This window comes from Macrotis lagotis, chromosome 1, assembly GCF_037893015.1.
Source record: "Macrotis lagotis isolate mMagLag1 chromosome 1, bilby.v1.9.chrom.fasta, whole genome shotgun sequence".
In the NCBI taxonomy this organism is placed as follows: domain Eukaryota; kingdom Metazoa; phylum Chordata; class Mammalia; order Peramelemorphia; family Peramelidae; genus Macrotis; species Macrotis lagotis.
This window is the reverse complement of record NC_133658.1, coordinates 167,500,046-167,513,598: the sequence shown is the minus strand read 5'-3', so window position 1 is coordinate 167,513,598 and position 13,553 is coordinate 167,500,046.

Sequence of the window (13,553 nt, the reverse complement as noted above, 5' to 3'; positions counted from 1 at the left end):
GAATTCACTGATCACCTCCTGAAGGAAATTCCCAAATGAAAACTCTCAGGAATAGTATAGCCAAATTCAGAGTTCCCAGGTCAAAGAGGAAGATATTGTAAGCAGCCAAAAAAAAAAACCCCATTCAAATATTGGGGAACCACAATTAAGATTACACAAGATTTTGCAGTATCCCCATTAAAGGAGCAGAGGGTTTGAAAAATAATATTCCAGAAGACTAAGGAGCTAGTACTTCAACCAGGGACAACCTATTCAGCAAAACTGAATATAATCTTTCAGGGGAAAATGGATATCTAATGAAACAGAGAATTTTTAAGCATTCTTTTTTGTTTGTTTGGCTTACAAGGCAATGGGATTAAGTGACATACTCAAGGTCACATAACAAAGTAATTATTAAGTGTCTGAGGTCAAATTTGAACTCAGGTCCTCCTGACTCCAAGGCCAGTGTTCCACCCACTGTGCCATCTAGCTGCCCACATTTTTAAGTATTCTTGATGAAAAGACCAGAGCTCTGTAGAAAATTTGACATTCATACATAAGACTTAAGAAAATCATAAAAAAGGTAAACATGAAAGGGTTATCATAAAGAGAATCAATAAAGTTAAACTGTTTATATTCCTATATGGGAAGATACTTGTAACTCCTATGAATTTTATCATTATTAGGACAGTTATGAAGAGTATACACAGACAAAAGGGCATGTGTGAGTTGACTATGACTGATCTCAATTAAAAAATTAGGGTAAGAAAGAGATGAATTGGAAGAATAGGGAAAGGAGAGGCAGAATAGTGAAAATTATATCACATAAAAGAAGTGTACAAGAAAAAACTTTTACAGTAGAGAGGGAATGGAGAGGGGCAATGCTTGAATCTTTCTCTCATCAGACTCCTCTAAAAGGGAAAAACATACACAAATAATTGGGTATCAAAATTTATCTTATCCAACAGGGAAATGGGAAGAGAAGAGATTATAAAAAGGGGGAGATTTACAAAAGGGAGAATGAATTGAGAGAGAGAGTGGTCAGAAGCAAAATAGATTTTTGATGAAGGACAGGGCAAAATTAAAGAGAAAAAAACTGATAAAAATGGAAAAAATAGATGGAGGGAAATATACAGTTTGTGATCATAACTGTGAATGAGAATGGGATGAACTCACACATAAATTGGAAATTCATAGCAGAATGATCAGATACCAGAATATAATAATATATTGTTTACAAGAAACATATTTAAAACAGAAACACACAGACTTAAAATAAAGGATTAGAGCAGAATCTATTATGCTTGAGCTGAGGCAAATAAAAAAGGCAGGGGTAGCAATCTTGAACTCAGACAAAGAAAAAGTAAAAATAGATTTATTTAAAAGAGACAAGAAAGGAAACTACATTTTGCTAAAAGGTACTGTTAATTAATATCAATACTAAATAAAACAATTTGCATTTAATGCCATAGCATTAAATTCTTAAAGGAAAAATTAAATGTTACAGGAGAAAATAAACAGAAAAATTATATTGATGTGGGACTTCAACTACTGAACTGAAAATGTTATTTAAGTTGGAAAGGCTACAAGACAATTCTAAAATGGAGAGTTCTTGTTTGCAGAGGATTGTGTAATCAATGCAGCCTGTAAGGTTGAAATGCAACAGAGTATAGATTAATTCTCTGCCACTTTTGCTAATTTTGGTTTGACAATTAAAACAAAAAAAGAAAAGAGGTGTTCCACCATCCAACAGCATACTATCCATATGTGGAATCATCAGCCACAGCAAATGTAGAAATTTTGAATACTGTGAATAATTCACTTACCTTGACAGTATATATTCCAGGGATATCCACATAGATTATAAGGTTGACCCATGCATTTTCAGAATGCATTGCTCAGTGTTTGGGATGCTCCAAAAGGAATTGTGGACAAAAAGAGGCGTTAGGCTGCCTACTAAACTGAATGTCTACAGAGCCATTGTTATATATCTGGAAAATCTGGACATCATTCTAGCACCATACCAAAGAACTGAATCACTTTCTTTTGAATTGTTTTAGGAAGATTTTGATAATCAATTAAAGAGATAAGGTTATATAAGATTTATATAAGCTTATATAAGGTTTCTCAAGCTAAACTGCCAAGCATTCAGACTCTATCATAAAGAGAACAACTCTGATGGTCTTGGCTTGTTGTTCAAATGCAAAACATATCTTTCCCTAAATGCCTATTTTATGAAGAGCTTGCACAAAGCAAGTGCCCAAATAGAGGTCAGAAGAAGAGAGACAAGGACTTTCAAAGTCTCTCTGAAGAACTTTTGAATTGGTTGTGAGACATGGGAGTTACTGACACAGGACAATCTAGCATGGTGAGCCTACAACCAAGAAGGCACTGTGCTCTAGGAGCAAAGTAGAATTGCAGATCACAAGAAACATGAGATATGTTCATTTAAAGACATCTCCACTCCAATTGTTCGAATGGACTACTTGTACCTGACCTGTGGTAGAGCTTTCTGAGTTCATATTGCAGTTATAGACAGACCCACTGTACCTTAACACCAACAGAGTGATATTATTTTAGTCCTCTTCCAGCATGAAAGATAGCAGCAACAATTATATTTTTAAGAAGGTATTTAAGAAGGTGGCATTGAAAGGACAAGTCTCACAGAAATACCAAAGTCCCCTAGAGAGGCTTAAATTTAAAGAACATACGTGAACATTAGTTAACGATCTTGGGTTATTAGAAAACTTCCTTCATTGGAGTCCTTATGAAGTTCCCTTTGGATATAGCTTTTTGGTGGGCTTGGGTGTTGCTTCACTTTTAGAATCTTGAAATTCTTTTTTCTATAGTAGATCTAAGTCATCCTGAGGAAGGTCAGCCATTAATGCTTCAAGAATGGATAAAGGCATTATTATTGACTCCTCAGTCACTAGAGGGACCTTGATGGCTCTGATAGACCTCTTGTATTCCCAAGGTTATGCCAGAGGATGGAGGAAAAAGAGCTCTTTCTGGTTCCCTGCTAGAAAATACAATGTCAAACTGACTTGCTATATTATACTTGGACTCAGAGATGTGTCTATTTTTTGTAACCTATTATGAGACATTTTCAAGGTTGTGTCATTTTTTTGTATCATCATGTACTTTCATACAATGATTAAAACACTTCACAAATGCCAACCTGTTTAAGAACTAGTTAAAACCTAATTTACTTAGACACAGAGACGTGTCTGTTGCTTGTACAAGCAACAGACACGTCTCTGAGTCTAAGTATAAAATAGCGAGTCAGTTTGCAATTGCATATTATAGCAGGGAAGCAGAAAGAATGAGGAGAAAAGAATAGCTAACAATGAAAGGTAACATCAGGTCCTGTTTTAATCTCCTCAGCTAAATAAAATGGACATAAGGATTGAGATAATTAACTGGATAATACCCTACTCCCTCTGTACTTCTAATGTACTGTTCTCCTGTCCTTATGACCTTTCTAGTACTTAAAGTCAGCACCATTTAAAAACTTGACTTATATTCATTTTTATTTGTTTTAAGGAATGAAACTTGAAATTAGTTCAATATATGCTGCTCTGTGTAATGAGATACTTTGTCCTATAATCTTCCTCTTTTTTCAAGAAACAATCCAGTTCCATTCAACAAACATGTATTTTGTGATGGAGAGGCATGAAGCCTGTCCCTTTGCTCCTTTAAGAGTAGGAAGAATTTGATCTGACTAGGTTTTGAGAATAACTAGCTTATTGATGGTGCCTTACCACAGTTTTGGAAAAGGTAGAGATGCCTGAACAGAATGATGATTAATTTCCTGCTCAGAGGGCAGGGTTAGACAAATTGGAGAAGGAAGTTGGGCCTCTGAACAATGTGGGGTAGGGGGAAGAAGGGAAGGATACACAGATACAAAGGAGAAGAAAGTGGAATGGACACCTGACCCCTTTCCACCATAAAAGAAGTGACAGAAGTATAAGTGACATTGAAAATTCAACCCAAGGTCTGGCATCATGGGAATTGCCCTGCCATGGTTGCCTAATCCACAGTGCAATTTTACTAAAGCTAAGATTCCACTTAAAAAGAAAGCTCTGACTTATAAGAAGGTAAGGGGAATCTTTTTCCTGCTCTAACAGAATCATGAATATTAGTCTGTGGTAATAAAAAATAATAGTTAATAATATATGTAAAAATATGTGTAGGTATTTGTATATGTATATAAACATATAGAACTTCAAATAATATCCTATTTGATCTTCATGATATCTTGGGAAAATAGGTACAATTATTATTCTCATTTTACAGATAAAGAAAGAGAAAACAGGATCACAGAGAAGGAAATTTGTCTAAGATCACAAAGCTATTTGAGTGGGAGTTGAACTCAGGTCTGTCTGCTTCCAGTTCTACAGTTATTTACTGTGCAGCTCTAAGTACAACCTTAGAATTAGGAAGAGAAACTGGAGCTCTTCCCTTCCAACATTGTTGTTAATCACTTTTCGGTCATGCCCAACTCTTTGTGACCTCATTTTTGGGGCTCCCTGGGCAAAGATACAGAAGTGATTTACCATTTCTTCTTCAGCTGGTTTTAGAGGGAAGGAAACTGAGGCAAACAAGGTTAAGTGACTCACCTAGGTTCTTATAGCTAGAAAGTGTGTGAGACCAGATTTGAACTCAGGAAGATGACCTTCAAGATTACATTCCATATACTCTGTATATATATTGAATGTACACAGCCATTTGTTTTCATGTTGTCTCCCTCATTAGAATGTGAGCATCTTGAGGACTGGGTTCATGTTTTTGCCTTTGTTTATATCCTAAGTACTTTGCACAGTATTTTAAACATAATGAAGGCTTAATAATGCTTACTGATTGAATAAATTCAAGTTCTAAGTTCAAATGGCTATCTCCAGTGATAGTAGATTACCCTTTTTAAGACCTTAAGGGGCAGATCAAAGATGAAAGAAATCTCAGAATAATGAGCTCTCCATGCCAGTGAAATAATAAGGATGGGGAGGAAGGAGGGGAAAGAAAAAAAAGAAAAGAAGAGAAATAGCTACCTCCGGTGGAATTTCCATTTCTAGTCAATCCTACACAAAGCTAAAGGAGGAAATATGAAAGTAGTAGAGGAAACTCACAACTTTCCCCTTTCAGGGGTATGTACCATAACACCCTTCTCTGCACATAGTAGAAAAGATAAGGTTCCTTGATTCAGGGAGACCATCTATGTTTACAGTGACAATTATAAGATTTTTTTCAATCTTTTCTGTCAGCATAATGCCTTTCATAGCCATTCTAGAAGGTTCCATATCTAAAGCTGTTCTCTATACTATGCCAATAATGAACATTTTCAACCTTGTAACAAAAATCATAGAATCTCAAAATTGATAGTGACCTAAAAGGTCATCTAGTCTAACTTCTACCCAAAGTGTGAATCTCTTCTATGTGGTTTTTTCCAAAAAATAAAAATTCTGAAAAGGAATGAACTTTTTTTCTTCTTTCTTGACAGATTTGCAGAAGACAGTATGCCCTTATAAGGAGAAAAAAATATGATAGAGCCAAGTTCTATCCCTGGCTTTGACCCTGGACTTATAGTATTATGTTGGATGTCACATTACCAACCAAGGTTTCTATTTTATTTAATGGGGTTATAGGAATACAAAGCCTAATATCCTGAGTACAATAAGAATCAAAGCAGAAAATAGATGCAAAGTATTTTGAAAAAAAAGTGACATCAAAAGAATTATTGTATATATATATATATACACATATTTTTGTGTGTGTATATAAGTATATACATAACTAAAATTGTATATTCTCTACTATTATCATTATATAATAGTGGCAGGGTATTTCATGCACTTTAATGATCTCATTTTTTTCCCTCTTTCAATTCTATACAGCACAAGTCACCCATGAAACCTAAGATAATACAGAAACAGAGAAATAGTATCATCAAAAGGTATGATTGTTTTTCTTTTTTTTTAAATTAACCTATTTCTCATTGAATTTCATATGTTTCATGCAAAGGCTTGCTGAATATGCATTGATCTATCTAGTATCCACAAGTATACTATTAGAAATGCATTACTTATCTTTATTTTTGAAATGTTGAAATAATTCAGTGTTGATCCTTTCCATGATAGGTTTGCTGCCTTTAAACTGGAATCATAGAGCTGAAGCTCCCACCAGTTTCTTACAAGTTGTGCTGATTGACATCCCTGATACCTAAACACAAACCAAAGGCTTCCTTCAAGAATCTTGCATATCACCATTAATGAAATAAGCCTATAACATCAGAACTCTCTTCTGGTGGAAGAGAAGCAGCCAAATAGCAAAGCAATGGTTATTCATGAATCCTTCAGAGCCAGCCAGGGGAAATAACAGTGACTCCATCTCTTGCTTGTTTCTGCCTTCCCTCTTGAAGGTGCTATTCCTACAGATGGAAAGAGAATTCCAAGCTGCAGAAATGTCTAATTTAAAAAAAAAAATTTAAGTCCCTTTAAAAGTAAAGGGTCACATATGGATTATAGGATTTCTCATGTAAACACTCCAGATTGGCCTTGGGGAATCAAAAGGATTTAAAATCATTATGTATAGTTGACCAAGTCTTTGTCCAATGGTCAAGTTAAGAGAGAATAAAATGGATGCCCATTGAAAAAAAAATTCAATTTAAATGTATCTAGACTTTAGCTCACAATCTGAGTTATTGTTCTGGAGCTGTCTATATGACATTAATATATATATATATATATATACATATATATATATATGTATGTATATATATACACAACTTAGTCTGGTTAACCCTTAGGAGGCACTATACTGGTCCAAACGTTGCTTTTGAAAGTGATTGTTCCATTTATTTTTTAAGTGGAATTCTAACATTTCTTCATTGTCTCCGGCATAGGACAACCATTTCCACTGGCTAGTATTTTGTTCTGTTATGACATGTGACTAATAATTCAACTACTTTTACCTCTCCCTCCTTTATGAATGATATTTAGAGATTTAGAATTGTCTTTGGTTACACCTATCCAAACAGTTATCTTCTTGGGTGTGGATTAAATGTAGATCTGAATGTTGGGGGAAATTTACATAAGTGCTGTTTGTGAAAGCAGAAGGCTCTGCCTTATATCATCAGCAGAACATTTAAATCTTAATGACTGGCATTGTTGTCTAAAAGACAGTGTTTTTCCTGCTGAGAAACTGCATTAGATTCAAGAAACAGAGCTCATTTCCATTCACTCAGCAGTCTCTCTAGAAATGACATGCAGTGCTTGAAACTGTTTATTTCCAAATTCAGGCCTCCCCCGCATCAGTCATCAGCTTCAATTACCAGTTTTCCGGAGCCAAGCCATCAGGCAGTCTGACACCAGGGTCCAACCTAATTCCCACCTTCTCCAAAGTCAAGAGCATAATGTGCAGATGAAAAGGTGGAAAATAGCCTGGACTTCATTAGCATGCAGAGCCTGGTTGTTCATTTGCTTGCCGCGAATGAAAGTTCTGACACTCAGTGCTTTCTGCAAAATGAGAAAAGTCCTCTTCAGAGTATATGATGTCCTTACTGGCAAGGAAAGGTCATCAAAAAGGCAGACACTGACCTTGCTCCCTGTTCTTCATGACTAGTTTATTGATTCCAGGAACACCTCATTACATGCTGGATCAACATATTATTGCCATGTGCAGTGACTGAATTGTTTACAAGTGTCTTTATCACCCGCAAAAGCCTTCCAGATGATGCACGACTACACTCATTTGGATGTGACCTGCCAATTATATGTTATCCGATATGTTGCTGTATGTCTTGATCCCTGACCAGGTCTGCTGCCCTGCATCAGCACAGTCCCATTTACTACTTCTTTCTAACCGCTCTTTGGGAAAGTATCCATTAGCCTGTCACTGTGTAAATTTGGTTTTTTGTGGGGTTTTTTTTTTTTTGGTTTGGTTTCCTTCTTTTTTTATTTTTTTTACCTTCACTACAGGAAATCTGAGTGTTATAGCTTTATCGTTTGCTATGCATTAGGTTCATAATCAGTTGGGTGAAAAGAAATTCTCTTTCTCTTTTTTTATGGCACCGCTGGATAACCCACACAATTTGCAATCAGTATGCATGGCGAGAGAGTAATGTGGCTTGTTACAAAGCTTTCTTTGCCTACATATAGGCCCAACGAGAGACCTGTCATATTTTATTTGGGCACAACCACTGCAAGCCACTGCACAGCTACCATTTTAATCTTTCATTACAGACACTTCTATGGCTCAATAAAAGAAAGAGTGGAATAGCAACTCGATTAAAAAGTCAGTAAAGAGAGACTGGACCTCAAAAGAAAAGGGGTTATCAACACAGACGTCATCACACTGGCAACCTGGACACACTCTCTCTCTCTATAGTAGCTTCCACAGCTTAATTTGCATTTCCCTTCTCTGGTATTATTGGACTGAATAACAATAGTGACAAGTCAACAAATTGTATCTATTGCCTAGAATATTGTTTAGGGAAACTGTAATCTGCTGATTGGACTATTTGTGTCATTTTGGTGGCAACTCCATTTACATTTTTTCTTACCATTCCCCAAAAAGTCTTTTGGAAGAGGAAGTTAATCATATTAAATTTGATTAATATAAAGGAAAAATAATATAAAAACAAAAGGTTTTTTTAATCTGTCCTTTTTACTTTCAATAAGAGAGGGAATTGAAATTATAGCAAATACAAGCCCTTAGAAATCTGATTTCTGCAAATGCATTCTTGCAACAGTTATTATGTATTACTGAATTTGTTAGGTTTCCTCCTTTGCATTTGATCCATTGATTCCTGGTGTATTCCTTTCACTTTCCAAATGGAGTCTATGCTGCTGTTAATGTCATTTCTTTGTTTTCCTTCACTTTCAATTGGTTCTGTCTTTCTAAAATTTGAATAACAGAAGAGGGTCCAAGTAAAGAAAGAGTCATCATTTGAACACTTTTAAAATACAAGCAAAGTTTCTCTGTTAAAGAGTCAGTAAGATCTTTGCCTGACAATGTGTTAAAGAATAATGTGAATTCAGCAATTATAGCAAAACAAAAAGAGATATTGCATAGAATGACTTGGACATTAGAAAATATGTTGGAAGGAGGGGCTTGGAGGAAAAAGGAAGTGACTGAAAGAAGGAATGATAATGTAGAATGTTAGAAAAGAAAGGATCTGCTACATGATCTAGCTCAACACCCTTAATTTATAGTTGAGGAAAACAGGCTCAGAGAAAGTAAAAAGATTTGTCTGAGACTATCTAAAAAGTTAGTAGCAGTGCCAAGATTTTGAATCCTAGCCATTGTTCACTCCTATAGTCATTCTTATTTTAGGGTTTGAATATGATTATAGCTTTTGAATTGAAACAAACCTTAAACATCATTTAATCCAACCTCTTCATTTCAAAGAAATGCTGAGGCCGTTCAAGTTGAAAAGATTTATCATGAGTATAAATATGATAAATGGGCAGATCTAGGATTTGAATCTTGGTCCTCTGATTCTAACATGTCAGTATTTCATTACATGATAAGCCAGAGGTAGGTCTACAGGAAAACTTTTGTATTTGGTATACTAAGTATGATTAAAATAAGTGCCTTACTTCATTGTTTTTCAAAATTGGATATCATTTTAAATGAAAGTATTTATCATTCTCTGCCTTTAACAAAGTTTTAAGGTTTGTGATGAGCTTGGGAGTAGGATTTCCTCAATTTTTGAAAAGTTACACAGAAATACCTAGGCCTAATATTGATGCCCTGTTAGTGAAGGTGTGAAGTGGTCCAGTTGTTCTGGAAAACAGCTTATGTCCCCAAAGTTGCTAAATTATGACTTGGCAATACCAGACTAGGCCAATTTGCAGTAGAGATAAAAAAAAAGTAAAAGTTCCTACATATACAAAGATATTTATAGTAGTTCTTTTTTTTTGGTGGCAAAGAAACTAAGGGGTACCCATCAATTAGGACATGAAATGAAATACTATTATTCCATTAAGAAATTATGCAAGTTCATGAACTAATGCAGGATAAAGTAAGTAGTCAGGAATACAATATACTCAGTGACTATTACAGTATAAATGAAAATAACAACCACACAACAAAAATATCAAAAGTGTATGTTACCAAACTATAAGGAACTAGCACAGATTAAAAGGAAAGGAGAGGTTCCTTTAGGAGATAGTAAATCTGTATCAATTACAAATTGCACATGTTATTGGACTTTTTCTTTTTTTTAATGAAGGTTATAGGTTTAAGTGACTTGCCCAAGGTCACACAGCTAGGCAATTATTAAATGTCTGAGGGCTGATTTGAACTCAGGTCCTCCTGACTTCAAGGCCAGTGCTCTATCCACTGTGCCACCTAATTTCTCCCTATTGAACTTTTTCAATATTATGATTGGTTAGGCTAGCTCCTCTCCCCTTTTTTTTTCTTAATCTTAAAAATATATTTATATGGAGATGACTCTCTAGAATGAGAGTAAGGGGAGAAATACTTGGGGAAACTATGATGATTTTTTTAATCAAGAAAAACATATTTAAAAGAATATTATTAAAGGAAGAATTCAGAGAAATCTGAAAAGATTTAGTTGGACTGATGCCAAGTGAAATGAGCAGAATCAAGAGCACAATTTATACCACAACAATTATGTTGTTTAAAACAAAGAACAGTTTTAAGAGAATTAAGAACTCTGATCAATGAAATGATCAAGTATGATTCCAGAGGATCAATGATGAAGCATACCTTCAGAGGTGACAGACTAACAAGTAGAATGATTCATATATTTTTAGATGTAGCCAATGTGATAATAAGTTTCTTTTGATTATGCAAACAAAACAAGGGTTTTGTTTCTCTTTCCTCAACTTAATGGGGGAAAAGGTTTGATATAAAGATGAAGGACAAAAAAACAAATACTTGATCATTGAAAATATTTTTTAATTTACTTTTTCAAAAGAAATACATAGGTCCAGGGAAATGACTCAGTACTTTCAATTCAACAAGCATTTATTATATATCTACTATGTGCAAAGCACTGTGTTAAGTGCTTGAAAAAGAAAGACAAAATAAAAGAAATCGTTACTTTCCTCAAGAAGCTTACATTCTATTGAAGAGTTGGTAGTGAAAGGGTGGTAGAAAATACATCATACACAGTTAAGTATATGCAAAGTAATGGGGAAGGTAAGGAAGAAGAAAGGAAATTAAACAAAGTATCAGAAAATACCTTTGTGTAGTAAATAGCACACAAATCAAGTTATTCTATATCCAGACAAGATCATGCAAAAGAATTGAACATGGATCTATCTTTTTTGGGGGGGTTGAGTAGTCTATAAAATTATCCATGATTCTGGATCACCTTTTTCTATTATAAATGAACATCAGTGTTGTTTTCAATGCTGATCTCATTTTTTGAACTATGAAACTCCCAAATTTGGAAGATATCATCAACCAAAGGACTACCAATAATACTGGATAATCCTTCAAATAATAATTAGAAGTAGAAGATAATCCTTCAAATAATAGCAATTATCCATAATAATCCTTCAAAAGCAGTATATGTAAGCATTTTCTGAGGGCCAATGAAACATTTTTAAAAATCAGTTTGTGCAAAAATTGTTCTAAATCACTAATGTTAAGAGAAAGGCACAACTCTGGGGCTTTATTTCACACCCAGTAAATTATTAGAGATGGCAAAAGGTAAAAATTGTTAATACTGGCACAATAAATATACAGTTGTAGGAGCTTTGAATTGGACTATAAAGCAGTTTAGAATTATGATTTGAAAACAAAAGTTCCTCAAATATTCGTATATTTTGACTTCAAAAATCTACTTCTCGGTATATATATATATCCTTAAGGAAGTCAAAGACAAAAAGAAAGGTCACTTATTCACCAATATATTCATAATATGACTTTTTAAAGATGATAGCAAAAAAAGTACAAACAGGGAAGGTGCTCATTGAGAAATGACTAAACAAACTGCTACATATTAATATAATGGAATATTATTGTGCTGAAAACATAAAGAATATGAAAAATTCCAAGAAGCAAAAAAAGACATGAACCATTGCAGAATTAGGAAACAAATACACCCAATGTAAATAAAACGAAAAAGAGGGGAAGTTTTTTAAAATGTACCTCCCAGGGTAACTAGGTGGCAGAGTGGATAGAGCACCAGACTTGGAGTCAGGAGGACTTGAGTCCTTAACCCCACCCCACCCCCATTGCTTTTCCCAAAGCCAAAAAACCCCAAAAATCACACCTCTTTCCTTCTTGGGTAGAAATATGGATGTGTAATTAAATACAGATCCAACTGATGGGTTATTTGGTTTTGTTGAGCTTTTTTTCTCTTTCTTTTTTATTCTTTGCTAAATGATAACTTTCTAGGGAGAAGAAATAAATAAATAAAGGTAATCTAGAAATAAAGATAATGTAAAAATAAAAGATTTAAATAAAAATAATATTTTAAATAAAATCAATAGGTGCATACAGCTATGGGTAATAATTTCTTAATGTGAAAATTGTTTCTGCTCTGTCAAAGTTTTGCTTTCAAAAGTTTTGCTTCTGCTATACTAAAGATATTTTTAGAAAAATATTATCATTGATTGATTATTCTTCCTGATTTTTCTTCAAAAGAGGAATAAAAACAAAATAGATATACACAATCAGAAAGTAAGGTGATGTAATGAAGTAATCAAATGATTACTAATAAGATTTATGACTAGCATTTTAAAGTGTAGCTAGGGGGATGCTGTGGATAGGGTTTGAGCCTGGAGCCAGGGAACCTCATCTTCCTGAGTTCAAATCTGGTCTCAGACACTTACTAATTATGTGATTCTGGGCAAGTAACTTAACCCTGTTTGCTTCAATTTCTTTTTCTATAAAATGAGCTGGAGAAGAAAATGACAAACCACTCCAATATCTTTGCCAAGAAAATCTCAAATAGAATCACTAATGAACACAACTAAAATGACTGCAATCCCCTGGCAAGTTCTTAAATCTTTGAGGTAGATAAAAGAATTAAAAGGACTAAGTTCTTGAAAATTGTATTAGTACATACTTGAGTCAATCTATCTCTGTCTCAGATCCCCCCAAATTACTGTGCATAAGAAATAAATAATAACTAGCATATAAAGGTATAAATTTATATATATATATATGCACATATATATTATATATGTTGCTTTAAGTTTTACAAAGCACTTGCCATTATCTCATTTTAACCATATGACAATAATATGGGGAAAGTGCCATTAAATTATTTCCATTACCTGTGAGAAATTGCATACAGTCACACATCTAGTAAGTATCTGAGAACAGATTTGAACTTGTCTTTCTGACTTTAAATTTGCCACTTTTTCTTTTGTGCCATCTAACTGCCTATGAAGACTATCAATTAAATACAGAGAAGAATGGGAAGATATATATTAATTGATTCAGAGAGAAGTAAGCAAAAACCAAGAAAAAAAATATATATATATAAAACTATAACAACTTAAAAAAGGAAAGAATATCAACAAAAATTGTAATTTAATACTTTGAAATTATAATTTTCAAACCTGTTGTCAAAGAAGAAATATATCTGTTAT